An 18,475-nucleotide genomic window follows, 5' to 3' on the forward strand; every position below is an offset into this window, starting at 1 on the left:
TAGGCTTATCCCTCTGATTATAAAGTAATGTATGTTCGGATTTTTTTGTACATTGATAACCAATACACACTCCACAAACCTAGTTTTTCTAAAAAAAATAACACTTCCATAAACGAGATTGTTCAATAACTTTATATAATACAAAATTTTAATAATGAATATCATTAAATTTTGGAAGTGTATGGGTTGGGTGACCTCAGGAAATATTTGGTGCGTGTGGGCAAGCGTTTCATAATGAATATTTGTATAGAATGCTAACAAGTTGATTTTATATTATATAAGGAAATGGTTGGTTTTGTGTTTCAACATTAATTAAAATCTGTGACTGTTTGATTTTATCATGTGAGATTCATCAGATTTTATACTCTATAATAAGCTTTTTTGTCCTAAATTATTATAGTAATTGATTCCTTCCATATAATTTTCCCATTAATTGATCACTTTAAGTATATTGATTCTTATTTTGACCAAACTCAAAAAGTCAAGCAGTCTTACTAAAAAAAAATCAAGTAGACACTCACATGCGACTCTAGATGCCTTCCTCACCCCCCCCCCCTCCAAAATCAGTGCTCTTGTGAACGGATAATTTGAATATAATAAGCAACAAGTCAAATGTTTAGGTTAGCACTTATTATGTTCAAGGTATAAGTGAACTTATAAATTAAAGGGTAAAGTACACAAATGATCCCGACTATAGGATAATATTTTATTGAATCTTTTAATTATTAAATATTATAAAATGGTCCTCTGATTATAAGGAGTTTCTTTGTTGAGTTCCTCAATTTTTGAAAATTATAAAATGGTCACTCAACTATTTATTATATTCCAAACTCGTCATTTCCGTTAAAATTTTGATGGCATTCTAAGTTGTACGTGAACATACTAACTGATATATGATAAAATATGAACTCATAATATCAAATGACTACAATATCTCAGTCAACATGTTAACATTCAACTCAGACGACATTTAATTTTTTTAACGGAAAAAACGACTTTATAACATAATGAATAGTTGAGTGATCATTTTGTAACATTTAATAGTCGAGGGACTCAATAAAATAATATACTATAGCCGAGGGACTATTTTGTAACATTTAATAGACAAAAAACTCAATAAAATAATATTTTATAGTCGAAAGATCATATATGTATTTTACCTTAAATTAAATAAAGCATGAAATCAAAATGTCGAGGCATTGAAATCATAAACAATTTTTTCATTTCACAAAAGGTCAAAACCTAAATTTTAATTGAAATGATTATACATTTTGATACTTAAATTTGACTCAAAGAATCAATTTGATAACTTGATTTTTATGGTTCGCTTAGTTGTATGAACTTTGGATTTAAGGTTCAAAATTTGTAATTAATTTTAGTTTATTGATTCAATTTCGCACTAAGAATTTTTTGATCTCATTAGATATTTTGGACTTGCCTTATTGTTTCAATTTTTTTTTCATATTTAGATTCATTCGGTCCATGTACACTTAGAAAAATTCAAATAATTTTAGATATAATAATTAATTAGACCCAAAAAACTATAAGTACCAAATTAAATAAAAAAAAGTTAATTTAGATATTAATTTGAATCAAGAAACTAATTTAAATACCTAATTAGACAACATCAAACACTCATAAGTACCAAATATTAGGGTTGTAAATGAGACGAGACCAGATCGTGAGTTACTCGAGATCGACTCGGTCAAAGCTCGATAAATACTCGACTTGAGCTCGAGTTCGACTTGAGCTCGAGTTCGACTTGAGCTCGAGTTCGACTTGAGTTCGAGTTCGACTTGAGTTCTTAACGAACCGAAACGGGTTACTTGATACTCGAATCAAAAAGCTTGTGAGCAACATAAAAATATAATATATTAAAATTTTATTTTTTAAAAATTAAATTATTATTAATATTAACATTTGTGTTGGGTTTTTTTTTTAAAATATTCAATATAAAGTTTTCATGTATTTAAGGTTCAAGTTCGAGTTTGTGTAATGCCATAGATCTTGGTTTAATAGTTTTGGGCTAACCCGAGAAGAGTTAAATAAGCCCACTAGACTTATAGAAAAACTTGGACTAAATTAAGGATGGATTTGGGTTTGGGTTAGGCCCATATGGTAGAAAAAAGAGGCATTTTTAATAGTTGAGTGGAAGAGGAAGGACCAAAAGGACTATTATACCATTTTTTTTAATTAAAGGCTAATTTTCCTTAACGAGGATGATGTAATATGCTGAACCACTCCCATTATTTCCCTCATTTTTATCATTCTTTTGTCCCTTACCTCTTCTCTTCTTCCCCATTTCTCATTAAAAAAAAGTTAGCAAATGTGAAAACTTGGTGACTTACAAGCTTAGTACAAAATTTCCAAGGTAAGAATCATAATCTCCTCACCCAAGCTTTCATTCAAGCTCTCAAACACAAGGTTTGGTAATAATGGCCTTGAGAGGGGGGTTTAGGAAACTAGAGATTTCTAGCTCATTTTTTGTAGATTCGAGCTTAGGAAAGTTTTTTTAGCTTCATTTTGGTCTCATAATCGAGTTAGTATAATTAGTGAGAGAGATTGTGGAAAGTTCCAAAACCAAGGGCAAAGAGAAGTTGATTTCAATGTAGAAATTCCAGATCCCACCCTAGGTAGGCTAGAGGGTTGTGTGTCCCTGAGATGTAGTGAAATCCTCCGACCACACCATGGTGCTTACCTCTATATGTGTGTTTAGCTTAGCATCATCGTATGCTAACATTTATGATTGCTAGCATGATCATGTAGTGGATGCATGTAGTATAGTTTGATTATTAGTGTGGCACTAAGCTTGTGAGCTCAGCGTTCAAAATTTATTTTCCCGCGTAGGTTCTTAGGAGGTGTTTGAGGATTTTTTACGCAATCCATATTTCATACCGACTCGAGCTATATAGTACATCTTGAGTCTTTATTAAGGGCATGTATTGTATATGAACCTTATTGTATTTGAGTCATAACCATATTTTGAAATACTTGTTTAAACTATTTTAGATGTATTTTGGGGCTCCCCGTACTTGTAAACTCAAAAATTATGCTTTTACTTTATGATTATGATGAATAACTTTTAACCGATGTTTTACTTGTTTTAAAAAATTATTTTTTGGGTTATAATTAGTGAGAGAGATTGAAGAAAGTTCCAAAACTATGGGCAAAGAGAAGTTAGTTATTAGTTGATTTGAAGATGTCTTCATTAGCTTAAACACTAAAGTAACACATCTCTAACCTCTCTATACCATTTATGATTCACTAGGAGCCATTTCTTAGCTTGCATTAGTTTATGAAGAATATGAGCATGCTTATGGTAAATTCTAGCTTATGGTGTTTAAAAGCATGGAAAATGACTATTTATGACCCCTATCAACTTACATAAGACTTAAACAACACTTGATGGCCTTGGGGGGGACGAATGAGTAGTGTTAGGTTACACTTTCATGCTCAAAACAATGTATTTTTGGGCTTGGGTATCGGCACTGGATGAAAAAAACCGATACTGCCCTTCGTATAATTAAAATTAGTAAGGTAACTTGGCCGAGAATATCGATATTACTCATAAGGTCTTGATATTGTTCATAGGGTATCAATACTCAAAGGTTAATATCGATACCATCCTTAGATTTTAAATTCTAATAGCCAATTTCGGTACCGATACTCAAGGGTGTATTGATACCATGGTGATAGTATCGATACCCTAAGTAAGGGAATCAGAACTCAGCTAATTTTTCAAACATTAAAACCAAATTTGGTATCGATACTAAGGGTAGTATCGATACCCCAATAGGCCACTACCGATACTCCAATTAAGGGTATCGATACAGCTAGAACTCCTTGGATTTTTGTATCCTATTTTGGTATCAATACCTCATGTTAGAATCAATACTCATGGATCTATATCGATATTGAGAGGCCTAGAATTGATACCCTCGTCTTGATTTTGGTAAGGAACCCATCGTATCTCAAGTAATATGGTTAAGGGATCAAAGGTTATCAAAACTCTATAAATAAGATTACAAGTGAAAACAACTGTAAAAATTATAATAACAACTAGAAATGACATAAATTAAGAAGACATAAAATTATCTTTTGTATGGCACTCGATAAACGAATAGGACACCTGAGGTACTCTATTAGTAAGATGACCATTTTGTATGTTAGAATGTTTAGACATGTCTCAATTAATAAACAAGGCACTTTAATGATGGCAGGGCATAGATGCACTAAGTACTCATAAGGAGTAGGTTGGCCAAGTGAATAATTTTGATGTAGAAATTTCGGATCCCACCCTAGGTAGGATAGAAGGGTGTGTGTTCCTAAGATGTGTGAAATCCTCTGACCACATCATGATGTGTACCTCTGTATGTGTGTTTAGCTTAGTATCCTCGTTACTAAACATTTATGTTTTCTAGCATGATCATGTAGTGGACGCATTTAGTATAGCTTGATTATTAGTGTGACACTGAGCTTATAAGATCAGTGTTCAAAATTTATTTTCGCGCGTAGATTCTTAGGAGTAGTATTCGAGGAGCTTATCGCACAATCTATATTTTATACCGACCCGAGCTTTAAAGTATATCTTGAGTATTTATTAGAGGTCATGTACTATATATAATCCTTTCTGTATTTGAGTAATATTTGTATTTGGAATTACTTATTTAAACCATTTTGGATGTATTTGGGGCTTCCCGTACTTATAAACTCAAACACTATGCTTTTACTTTATTATTATGATGGATGACTTTTAACTGATGTTTTACTTTTTTTTTAAAAAAAGAAAAGTTTTGGGTTAGCCATTATGATGGTTCCATGTAGTGTTTTAGTTCTTCAATCTCTATGTCGTATCGGATTAGAATGTTACATTTAGTAGCATCAGAGCGTCAAGTTCAATCGTTCATAGGACCTTTTGGTTAGAGTTAGTAAGGGTCTATATGTGTGCATGCCCCTGGAGTATTAATATTACTTTTATTTCTGGAATAACGACAATGACTCATTCTTTCCTTGCTAATTTTATAGAAGAAATATGAACGATAGCATAATCCCTAGTATGAGGGTAGAGAGGAGAGTCTGCCTCCTAAGTAGATGACACTGGGGATGAGTTTGTCCCAGACTCAGAGTTTAAGATTCCGATAGACGTTGGGGTTGATGAAGCAAACTTCTTTAAGGATCAAACAATAACATTGAGACACATAGTGAGAGCTATCCCTATAACTTCTGTTGTACCACCTACCCCATCCGCACCGCCAACCCCTTCAATTGTAGCACTTCAGGAGTTTACAGTCGGGAGACTCTGTAGATACATGACCATAAGATTTGTGGGAAACCATCAAGATGGCCATGGAGCTCGAAAGGTTGATGCAAAATCAATTTTTTTTAGAATTCTGTCATAAGTACATTGGAGAGGCCCACACCAATGATTTGAGAAAACAATTCCTTCATCTAACTTAGAGGGACCGATTGATGATCGAGTATGAGAGAGAGTTTATTTGGTTGAGTCGGTACGTGCTAGAGTTGGTGGCACCTGAGTAATATCACTGTAGGAGGTTTAGGGAGGGCCTCCATCTCGATATCCTAAGTCATCTGGCTGTCGACCCACCTAGGATCTTCACTGAGTTGACCCGTCATATAAAGGAGACTGAGAGGGTTTTAGGGATGAGGTTTAGAGCATTTTTTTAGTAGGGTAGAGTCAGAGGATAATAGAGTCTTCGAGACTCACTTAGGTATCAGCCAAGAGGGCAAAAAATGGGTTAGGTTTGTAGAGGACCCCGACGGGTAAGTCTAGGATTTCGACCCAAAGTATAGACCACGAGGGTAAATTAGGTCTCTATAGGAGACCCTTAGTGATGATGTCGGTGGTGAGTGTCAGTGAGTATGTGAGGATGGCTTTCTCAACTCGCCTGACTTGTAGGAAGAGGCACCTTGAAGCGTGCCATTTTGGTACTAAAGGAAGTTTCGACTATGGCTCAGTAGATTATTTTATTCGAGATTACCACGAGGCGTAGAGTGTGACCTCAACACCAACTTAGAGATCAACTCAAACAATTTAGAGGGGTGGGGACCTCCAGTGTTGGGATTTTTATTTCTAGACAACATAATAGGGACACCACTAGATATGTGGCTAGTTCAAAGCCTAGAGTGGCCTCATGCCAGTACATCATTCAATCCCAAGAAGAGTGTGACGTGGTTGATGCGATCTTAGGTAATTTTACCATGTTTTCTATTCCAGTTACTACATTGGTAGATCTAGGGTCCACACACTCTTATATGTATTACAACTTGGTCTGATAAAGAAACCTTCCAGTTGACGATTTAGAGATAGGGGGTCCAAGTGTTTAGTCTTTTAGGGTTAGACGTACTTGTCAACAGGGTCCTCTGTCGATGTCTAGTCAAAATTCAAGATCATATTTTCCTAGTCGACCTAATTGAGTTTTCGTTTAGAGAGTTTGACATGATTTTCGACATTGATTGGATTTTGAAGCACGATGCTAGTTTAAGGTGTAAAACTAGATAACTTAAGCTCAAAAAATATGATGGAACTAAAGTAGTGATGATTGACAAGAAAATTGTGTGTTCAAGAATCATTTCGGCAGTGAAGGCATAAATGATGATCGATCAAGGTTTTGAAGCCTTTTTAGCTCATATGATCAATGCATGTATTTTTGTCCCAACACTCAATGATATCCAAACCATTAGAGACTTCCCTAACGTGTTTATTGAGGAATTTCTAGGATTACCACCAGATTGAGAGTTAGAATTTGGTATAAAGGTGGTGTTGGGTTTTGCTCCAGTGTCCATTGCTCCCTATCGCATGACACTGATGGAACTAAGGAGTTAAAAGTCCAACTCCAAGAGTTTCTAGAGAAGGGCTTCATTCAACCAATAATTTCTCCTTAGGGGGCGCCAATCTTTTTTAAGAGGTAGGATGAGTCGATAAGGTTGTATATTGACTACCGTCAGCTGAAAAAATTAACTATTAAGAACTATTATCCTCTCCATAGGATTTGAGGTCATGGTAATATTACTTGAAGGTCAAGGATACCGACAATTTAAAGACAACATTTAGGACAATGTATAGTCACTATGAGTTCCTTGTGATGTCGTTTGGACTCACCAACTCCTTGATGGCATTCATGGACTTAATGAATCAAGTTTTGACCTGTACTTAGACTAATTTTGTGGTGGTCTGCATAGATAATATCATTGTGTACTCATGATCAGATAAAGAGCATGATCGAAACCTCCACATAGTTTTACGGACCCTCCGGGACCGTCAACTGTTTGTCAAGGTTGGGAAGTGCGAGTTTTAGTTTTTGAGGTTTTGTTTTTGGTTCATGTAATAGCAACAGATGGTATCCAGGTTGAAATTCAGAAGATTTAAACAGTGTTAGAGTAGGAACTACCAAAGAACGTGACCGAAGTACATAGCTTTTTGGGTTTTATCTAGTATTATAATCAGTTTGTAAAGGGTTTCTTGATGATAGCTACCCCAATGAAAAAGCCACTTCATAAGGGATTTCCATTTGTGTGGGATGATAAGCTTCAAAAGAGCTTTGAACAGTTGAAAGCCATTTTGAATCAAGCCCTAATTTTAACCCAACTAGAATCAGAAAATGATTTCATAGTGTTTAGCGACGCCTCACTGAGTGGCCTTGGGTGCGTCCTTATGCAAGAATGAAAGGTGGTAGTTGATGCACCCCATTAACTTAAGTCATATGAGTTTAATTACCCCACCCATAATTTAGAGATTGCAACAATAGTTTTTACGCTTAAGATCTAGAGGCACTACTTGTTTGGTGAAAGTTCCACATCTTTACCGATCAAAAGAGCCTGAAGTACATGCTTACTTAGAAGGAATTAGATTTAAGACATCACTGATGGATTGAATTATTAGAAGATTATAATTGTGCAATCGACTACCACCCCGGGAAAGCAAACGTTATTACTGATGCTTTGAGTAGGAAGTTGATGTTTGAGTTGCAAGCTTTGCTATCACGTTTAAGTTTTTCTAATGATGATAGGTTATTAGTTGAACTCTGAATAGAACCCGAGTTAGTAAACGAAGTTAAGAGATTATAGAGTTCATAAAATCACCTAAGGGCTCGAGTGGAGCTAGTCCACCGAGGTGAGGCCTATATTTCAAGTTACATGATGAAGACATACGTTTCTTTAGAGGTCATTTGTGTGTACTTGTAGATAAGCAGTTGCGTAGTAATATCCTCCATGAAGTATATTATAGTCTACTTTCAGTTCATCCGAGTAGTAACAAAATGTACCAAGAGCTCAGACCGTTGTATTGGTGGCCAGACATGGAAAAAGAAGTGTCTGAGTTTGTGGCAAGATACTTAGTGTGTCGGTAAGTTAAGACAAAACACCAGGTTCTTTCAGGGTTACTCCAACTAATTCAGATACTACAGTGGAAGTGGGATAGGATGATCATGGACTTTGTGACCGATTTACCAATGACTAGACAGAGGCATGATGCAATGTGGGTTATTGTGGACATGTTAACCAACTGAACTCACTTTATGCCCGTTGGAATAAACTACACTTTAAAAATGTTAACACAATTTTACATCAACGAGATAGTGAGGTTACATGGGGTTTTAACCTCGATCATTTCTGATAGAGACATTCGTTTCACTTTCTGGTTTTGGTAAGCCCTTTAACAATCCTTAGGCACTAAACTTCACTTTAGCATTGATTTTTATCCTTTGACAGATGGTCAGTCTGAGCATGTTATTTAGATTTTAGAGGAAATGCTTAGGTGCACCGTAATGGACCTTGAAGGTAGTTGGGAGGACCACTTACCATTAGTGGAGTTCACGTATAACAATAGTTACTAATATAGTATCCAAATGGCTCCATACGAGGCTTTATATAGATGCAAGTGTAGAACTCCACTTTGTTGGACGGAGCTTAGTGAAGTAAAGATAGTAGGCCCAGACTTAATTAGAGAAATCAAAGAGAAGGTTTGATTGATTCAAGGTGAGTTGAAAGAAGCTTCTGACAAGCAAAGGTCTTATGCAGACTTAAAATGCAATGATATCAACTTTTCCATGGGAGACAAGGTTTTCCTTAAGGTGTCTTTGTGGAAGAATGTGATTCATTTTGGACGTAAAGAAAAGTTAACCCCATGCTTCATATGACCATATGAGATGCTTGAGATGGTTGGACTTGTAGCATATAAATTAGCCTTATCCCCCAAAGTTAAAGCGTACCCATAATATGTTCCACGTGTCCATACTCAGGAGGTATCGTTTCGATGCTTCCCACATCATATAGTTACAGTATATTGAAGTGAACCAAGACATGACCTATAAGGAAGCATCGATAAATATATTAGTGAGAGATGTGAAGGAGTTAAATAAAAATATTCCCATAATAATTGTGCTATGGAGGAATTACTGTGTCCAAGAAGCAACTTGGGAAACCAAAGAGGATATGAAACTCCATTATCAGTATCTAATTTACCTAGGTAAATTTTGAGGATGAAATTTCTTAATATGAAGGGAGAGTTATAACACCCCAAATCTCAGGTTAGTTGTTTAGGGCTAACCCAAGAAAAGTTAAATAAGCCCATTAGACTTATTGAAAAGCTTAGACCAAATTAAGAATGAATTTAGGCTTGGGTTAGGACCAAATTGTAGAAAATGTGCATTTTTAATAGTTGAGTGGAAGAGGAATGACCAAAATTACTATTATACCATTTTTTCAATCAAAGACTGATTTTCCTTAATGAGGATGATGTAATATGTTGAACCCCTCCCCATTTTTCCCTTATTTTTATAATTATTTTGTCCCCTACCTCTTCTCTTCTTATCCATCTTTTTCTCCTTCAAGAAAAGTTAGCAAAGGTGAAAACTTGGTAACCTACAAGCTTAGTACGAAATTTCCAAGGTAAGAATCATAATCTCCTTACCCAAAGCTTTCATTCAAGCTCTCAAACACAAGGTTTGACCATAATGGCCATGAGTTTAGATATGAGTTTAGAAAATTATTCTTAGCTTCATTTTGGTCTCATAATAAAGTTAGTAATTCATTTCCCTTGTTATAGTTAGTGAGAGAGATTGGAGAAGGTTTCAAAACCAAGGGCAAAAAGAAGTTGGTTCTTCGTTGATTTGAAGATACTTTCATCAGCTTGAACACTAAGGTAACACATTTCTAACTTCTTTATACCATTTTTGATTCACTAGGTGCCCTTGTTTAGCTTACATTAGTTTATGAAGCATATGAGCATGTTCGTGGTAGATTCTAGCTTATGGTGTTTAAAAGCATGGAAAATGACTTTTTATGACCCCAATCAACTTACATAAGACTTAAACATCACTTGATGGCCTTAGGGGCATGAATGGGTAGTGTTATGTTACACTTTCGTGCTTAGAACATTGTATTTTTAGGCTTGGGTATCAGTACTAGATGAACAATACTGATACTACCCTTCAAATATTTAAAATTAGTAAGGTAAATTGGCCGAGAGTATCAATACTATTCATAGGGTATCGATACTCAAAGGATAGTATCGATGCCATCCTTAGATTTTGAATTCCAATAGCCAATTTTGGTATCGATACTCAATGGACTATTGATACAATGGTGAGAGTATCAATACCCTAAGTAAGAGAATCGATACTCAACTAAAATTTCAAACACTGAAACCTAATTTGATATCGATACTAAGGGTTTTATCGATACCTAATATGCAGTACCGATACTCTATTTAAGGGTATCGATACTGCTACAACTCCTTGGATTCTAGTAGCCTATTTTGGTATCGGTAGTTTAGGTTAGTATCGATACTTAAGGATCAATATCGATACTGAGAGGCCTCGTATCGATACCTCATCTTGATTTGGTTAAGGAACCCATCACATCCTCAAGTAATCTAATTAGGGGATAAAAAGTCATCAAAACTCTATAAATAAGATTACAAGTGAAAACAACTGTAAGTATTATAATTATAACTAGAAATGACATAATTTAGGAAGATATAAAATTAGCCTTTTTTGGACGTTCAGGAAACGATCAGGACACTCGAGGTACTCTTGTAGTAAGATGATCATTTTGTATGTTAGAATGTCCGTACATGTCTCATTTAGTACACAAGGTACCTTAATGCTGTCTGGGCGTAGATGCCCAAGTACTTGTAAGGAGTAGGTTGACCGGGTGAATGATTCCGATGTAGAAATTTTGGATCCCACCCTAGGTAGGCTAGAGGGGTGTGTGTCCTTGAGATGTAACGAAATCCTCTGACCATACCATGATGCCTTCCTTTATATGTATTTTTAGCTTAGATTCATCGTATGCTAACATTTATGTTTGCTAGCATGATCATGTAGTGAACCCATGTAGTATAGTTTGATTATTATTGTGGTACTAAGCTTGTAAACTAACATTTATGTTTACTAGCATCATCGTTCTTAATAGGAGCGTTCAAGGAGTTTATCACACAGTTCATATTCCAATCTAACCTGAGCTTCAGAGTGCATCTTGAGTTTTTATTAAAGGACATGTATTATACATGGATCTTCTTGAATTCTAGTTGTAACTGTATTTTGAAATACTTGTTTAAACCAGTTTGGATGTATTTTGAGGGTTCCTCGTATTTGTATTCTCAAACACTATGCTTTTACTTTATGATTATGATGGTTGTCTTTTAACCGATGATATACTTATTTTTAAAAAAGAGAAAATTTTTGGGCTAGCCACTCTGGTGGTCCCTTGTAATGTTTTAGTCCGTCGAATTTTGGGTTGTATCAGATTAGGATGCTACAGTTTAAGCTTTGAGGTCCAATCGAGTTAAGTTTAAGATTTTTTTTCATTTTGAGCTTTTCGGTCGTCAATTCATGGTTTCGAGTTTGAGTCGAGCTTGAAAGTTTTACGCTCGTGATAAGTGCTTAATATTGCATATATTTTTTATTATTTACTCCTTATTTTCAATTTGATATTACTTATTTATCTTTATTTTGGGTTTATTTTGGACATGAGTTTCGTTGGTTTAATTAGTCAAAAAACTAGCAGATTTTGACGGTCTAATCATCAACTTCTAGAAGACGAGTGAAATTATCTTGAATATTTAGTTTGGAATTTACTCGGGACAAGGTTATCTGGAATATGAAGTAAAATTTAATTAGGACTATAAGACTTAAATATTTGTTTTTATCTTTTATGATAAACCTTGTAGATTTAGGACTTTTAGTTTGATTATTTTATTTATTATTTTATTTAGAGTTAGTTTTTTTATTTAGAACTTCTAGTAAGATTTTTAGTTTGATTATTTTATTTAGGAATTAGTTATTTTATTTACATAAAACTCTCATGTTATAAATACCCCATAAGTTCAACAGTTGAAAAACAGTTTGAAATTTATTTTTCCTTGGTTAATTATTGAAGTTCTATTTTTCTTTCATCTCCACTTTTCTTCCATTACTTTTATTTATTATTTTCTTTTATTATTGTTTTCCCCACAATGCTAACTAAGCATGATCCAATTCATTCTTAGCTAAACTTTCACTTAGCCAAAGATTTTTGCGAAACTCAATTCTAATCGTGAGAATTGATTCATGATCTTTATACCTTTAGATTGTATTCTTTGATTCTTTGGAAACTGGAGTGGCAATCAACCATTCCCTTAAAAGTTATTATATCTTCAACTCAAAAGGTTCGCATTGAATTGAAGACTATTTTGCTTGAAGTTTGGAAGTCAGATCGATTGGTCATAATTCGACTTCCTATGAACAAACTTAGTGGCAGTCCATTAAGGGTAATCAAGATCTAGTTCAATTCTCAGTGAGACTCTATAACTCAAGTTGGGCTTTTCAAGAACTTAAAGCTATTTTGGATATAACGATGATAGACGTGGTTAGACCGATGATAGACGTGGCTAGACCAACAAAGAATAGATTTCAAAGATAGACTTGGAAATTTTGGTTAACCGAAGAGAAGAGTTAGCTGCAGGGGTTGGGCCCTGTTGACTGTAATCGGCGTACATCACGAAGGGAAAATTCTTTTTCGATGATCGATCGAAACTGAGGCTAAGCAAAACTTAAGGCTATATCATCTATATTGAATTCTTCTATTTCATTTAATTTATTTATTTTCTCATTATTTTCCATTTATTATTTTATTACTTTCGTTATTTTTAAACCGTTACTTTTATTTTTACAGTTAAAACTCAAAGATAGAAACAAGTAAATTATTCAAACTTCCTTAATCCTTGTGGATCGATCTCTACTTCTCTATACTACCTTTAATATTTATTTGAGATTAGAGTATTTATATTTATTTGACAAATTTGACGCTTGTCAACTCGCTAGTTTTCGAGTCGAGTCGAGCTCCATTTCAAAGTTTTCGAGTTGAACTTAGCAATACTCGAACTTGATTCGACTCATTTACACCGCTACTAAATTTAACTAAAAATGCAGTTAAGATAATTAAATAATTAAGTTTTTATTTAATTATACTAAAAAAATCAGATACTAAATTATAAATTTTAAGATCAAATTCAAATATTAAAATAATATTTTCTTTTTCAATATAAAAATTTCCATTATTATAATCTTCATAGTCCACATATTCTGTACTAATCAAATGGTTTTTTTATAAATGAATTGTTAGTATTCTCTCAGACAAATTCTAATATTATGAATGTTAGAGAGCGTTCAATATCAAATTAAGAAAAAATCCACATATTTTATTGATAACGATGAATGAAAAATGTTAAATATAGAAAGACAATGAAGATATTAAAGAAGCACAAACATGTGTTTTAGACTCAACAAACCATCATTACTATCGCCAAACACCATCTTTTAACATATTGTTAGTAGATTTTATTGCATGTTCCCATCATAATTGATGCCAATTTTTATTATTTATTTATTTATTCCATTTTCCGTGAACTAAAACAAAAGAAGAAAAAGTCTAATCCCTCAAAAGTGTAGTTTCTCATTTTGGATTTATTTATTGAATCTGTCCTTCCCCTCCCCCCCTCCTTCTTTGCGCTTTAATTTAATTTACCTTTAACTTTATCTTATTTGTTTTTCTACCTTATTTGGCCTAAAACATTAATAAAATAACACATATAGTCAATTGTATCATTAAAAAACATTAATGTTATCTCAAAATGCACAAGATTTTTTATTTGAGTTGGTAAGATAAATAAAAACTCGGCATAACGTTTGGTTTGAGGGTTATTTGGGGGTAAAATATTATAGATTTAAAGTGTCATATTATTCCTATGATAAATTCAAATAATTAATTTAAGTTTAGAGGTTACTCATTCCTTATTTTGTGTGGCCATAGCATTTTGAATTTCTTCACTTTTGTTATCATTGCTCCCACACACCTACAAGAGATATTTACTTTGTTTTTGATACTCAATTTTATTTGGGCCTTGAATATTAGTTCCAATGCCTCTTGTTCCCTTAGGAACCCATACTTATCTAATTTTAAAATGTTTTCTTTTCTTTATAGGACAAGTATGTTCCATGTGACCTTGGAAATGACAATATGAGCATTTTGCCATTTTTAAACATGATAATTGTTTTGTGAAATTATTTCTTTTTTCTTTTGTTAAGCATTCAAGATTAACTTTCAAATCAAAAAATTTCTTTTCTAAATCATTGATTTTGATTTTTGAAACCTCAAAATCATTGTTCAAAATTTCATTTTGCTTTTCAAAATCCAATTTTGCTTTCAAAAGAAAAACATTTTCAACTTTAAATTTTTTAATTCAATTTCTTATATTGGAATTCGTGATCTCAAATTCCAAATACAATTCATCATAGGCTTCTTGTAACTCTTTAAAAGGATAAGAATTGAAATAACAAGAGTTAGAAGTTACCATTGAATCTTCTTCGATGGCCATGAGACATATGTTGGCTACTTCATCATCGGAGTTGTCTTCATCACTCCAAGCTGCCACAAATGCCTTCTTTTTGCTTGATCACTTCTTTTTTAAAAGAGAACATTCAAATTTAACATGTCTCATTCGTTGGCATTCGAAGCATACTAGGGGATCCTTTCTTTTACTTGATTGTTGCTTCACTTCTTTTCCTTAGGAAAACATGAATTTAGAGAATCTTTAGAAGAGCTTGGACACCTCCTCTTCTTCATCTTCTTCTTTACTTGAGGTTCTTTCACTTTGGGTAAAGGATTTCAAGGAAATACCTTTTTCTTTCTTTTTTCCTTCTTGTTCTTCCTCCTTTTCCATCATCTCATGAGTGAGAAGGGAGCCAATAAGTTCATCAAACGAGAGAGACTTTAAGTTCTTCTCTTCGATGATCATCATCTTCTTCGATTGCCAAGACTTTGGAAGAGAATATATCATCTTCGTAACAAGCTTCTCGTTAGGGATGATCTCTCCATAACCCTTGAAACCATTGACAATCATGGAAAATCTATCCGATCATAGCTTTGATGTCTTCACCTGGTTTTATCTTGAAATGCTCATAGCTATGGTTGAGAAGGCCGATTTTAGTTTCCCTCACTTCATTTGTTCCTTCATGAGTGACTTGGAGCTTGTCCCAAATTTCCTTAGCATTAGAACAAGAGGTGACTTTTTCATATTCATGCGGACCCTACTGCACAAAATAGGATGTGCATGACATTGGTATTTTGTTGGAACTTCTTCTTTTCTTCTTCACTCCAATCTTCCATCTTATTGGTTGGAGTTGAGTGACCCATTAGGATTGTAACACCCTAATCCAATGCAACCCAAAGATCCTTGAATTATGAAGCCACATGGAAGCATTGAAATGGTCAACTCAAAAATTTCTTTGAAAACAATTGTTAATATCATAATAAATCACACTTACAACGGAAATTAAATCCAACGTTTACAAAATATACAAGTCCTCCAAATACGTACAACATAACCATATAGTTTTAAAATAAAAAAAAATATAGTTTACAAAATAAATTCAAGTCATACTCTGTTAATCTTCTGGTCTGGAATGTACAAATGTGAAACCCTCCTCAGCGATCCCCTCTACTAACCTACGCACAGAAACATATTCCATACGCTGAGCTCACAAGCTCAGTGCCACGAAAATAACTAAACGATACTACATGCATTTGCTATATTAACATATTGGTATGCAGAGTCAAAAAACATGCATAAGTACATATCAAACATGAGATAGGCAAAGTAATGTGGTCAGAGGAATTACGTGCATATCGGATAACACACTAGACTATCTAGAACGTGATAGCTTCGGGGTAAGAACCGGAATTTTCGTGCATCAAAATTTAAAGCCCTTAGTCTACCTCGGATTTTTGAGAAGACGAGGGAGGTTCAAAATTTATGTTCATCGGAAGCTCACATCCCGTACCTAATTGATAATAAGGTACAATTTTAGAATTTATGCATCAGAATTCGTACCAGTACGACCCAAAATTTATGTACAACAGATTATGGGTTTTATGTTACTTTATTTCATAATATAACATAACATAACATAACAGATAAACATCATAATACTAGAGTAACTCGGGTGTCCTAGCTGTTTCTCGAGTATCAAACAAAGGTTAGTTTTATGTTACTTTATTTCATAAAGTTATTAGTCGAGTTGTTCATTATCGATGATATCCAAATTATGGGTTTAAGTATTTAAGCAAATCAATTAATGTACCAAACTGAACAAATTCAAACATGCTGAGGTCAAGACAACATTCCTCAACACTTCAGACCACTAATGAATGCAATTTTACCCTTTTCCATCGAGCAAAATAGTGAAGGGATCGATCATTTCTTTTGAGGGATCGATCCTTTTCCCAGAGGGACAGCTCATTTTGAAAAAAACATAGATCCTTTGCAAAACAGAAGGTTTAGGATCAATCCACTTTTCCAAGGGATTGATCCACTTTTCCAAGGGATCAATCATTTTTTTCGAGGGATCGATCCTTTGCATAATAGAAAGTTTGGGATCGACCCTCTTGGTTGAGGGATCAATAATTTTTCTGGGAATGACTTACTTAAGCTCGATAAATACCCAAAAATCAACCCAATAATTCCCCTAAGACTAGCAAACATACTTAACATCTTATTTAGTGTCTTAGAGGTCAAACGGTACTAACTTTCATACTTGCAACACACAAATACAAATCTTTCCATGGAAATTACTCTAGCATGCTTCATGAACTAAACAAACCATAATGCATATACAATGAACTACATGTGGTATGGTCAAGTCATAATCGTGTTACCTTGAGGTTAGGTGACTAAAAACACCCTTGAATCACCCAGAGGTAAGCTTTTCCTTGCCTATAGCCTTGGAGGTCTCCCCTTACTCTTGCATTAATTAAAACGAGTTTTAATGAGTTGTAAGCTCATTTTAAATCTTAGAAGGAAGTCTAAAACATTTTCTTACAACTTAAAACCCATAAAACTTGCTAGAACTCATGGTTCCTTAAACCCTACTAAAACCCATTTTTGGGAAACTTGGCTAGAACTTGCAAAAGTGGGTTTGAATAAAAGCTTGAAGGACGAGAATAATGAATCTTACCTTGGAATTTCAATAAAATGTTGGAATAACTTAAAGCTCCCAACTTTTACTTAGCTCATGAAGGAATAGGAACAAAAAGTGAAGAGGAAGAAGAGATAAGGTTGATATGAAAAAGAGGAGGATAACTCAGAACGTGATAGCATCCCATTTAATGAGATTCAACTTGATTCAAAAAATGGGTAAATTACCCTCCTGGTCCTCCCATATTTGAGTTAAGGTTAAAAACATCCAAAATAAAGCTTGTTGGGCTCATCCCAAGCCCAAATCAAAAACTACTTGCGTCAAAAGATTCATGGGTTAGGGGAAAGTATTCTAAGGCCTGAACTAATAAACCCGAAACTCCTAACCTGTACTTTGGGGCATTACAAGGATAGAGTTCCAAGCATCTAGATCGGTGGCTTGAATGAATAGCATCATCCTATTCTTCCAATATACATAATTTTCTCCATTAAAATATGGTGGCTTGTTGATCGGTTGAGAATCTTCGATATAGCAAGCGTCGGAGGAAAAAGTCATATTCTCGGTTGAGTCAAAAATAGATAGAGCTCTTATAGGATCTTCACAATGTTGTTAAACCGTCGATTGTGTCTTGCTTTAATACCAATTGATATGATTTTTGAAGCTCAATTGATCAACCAAAAAAGTTTCAAGAGGGGGGTGAATTGGATAAATAAATATTTTGGGAGTATAGAGAGAAAATATAGAAAATTTGCACAAGTATTTAGAGTGGTTCAACTTCCTCAATGATACTACCTTAGCTCCACACTAAGGATTTCTAACAAATTCAATGATTTGTTCTTTCTTTTTCTAGGCTCAAGAGTAACCTTTTACAACTCCCTAGTTTTTAATGGCTAAACTAGAAACAAACCCCTTTTTCAAAAAGATAGAAAGAATGTAAACAAGAAACCTCTTAAAGGAAGATGTTCACAAATTAAGCTTACTAACACACTCTATGTACAAGA

This window comes from Hibiscus syriacus, unplaced genomic scaffold (genome assembly GCF_006381635.1).
Source record: "Hibiscus syriacus cultivar Baekdansim isolate YM2019G1 unplaced genomic scaffold, ASM638163v2 tig00111132_pilon, whole genome shotgun sequence".
NCBI lineage: Eukaryota > Viridiplantae > Streptophyta > Magnoliopsida > Malvales > Malvaceae > Hibiscus > Hibiscus syriacus.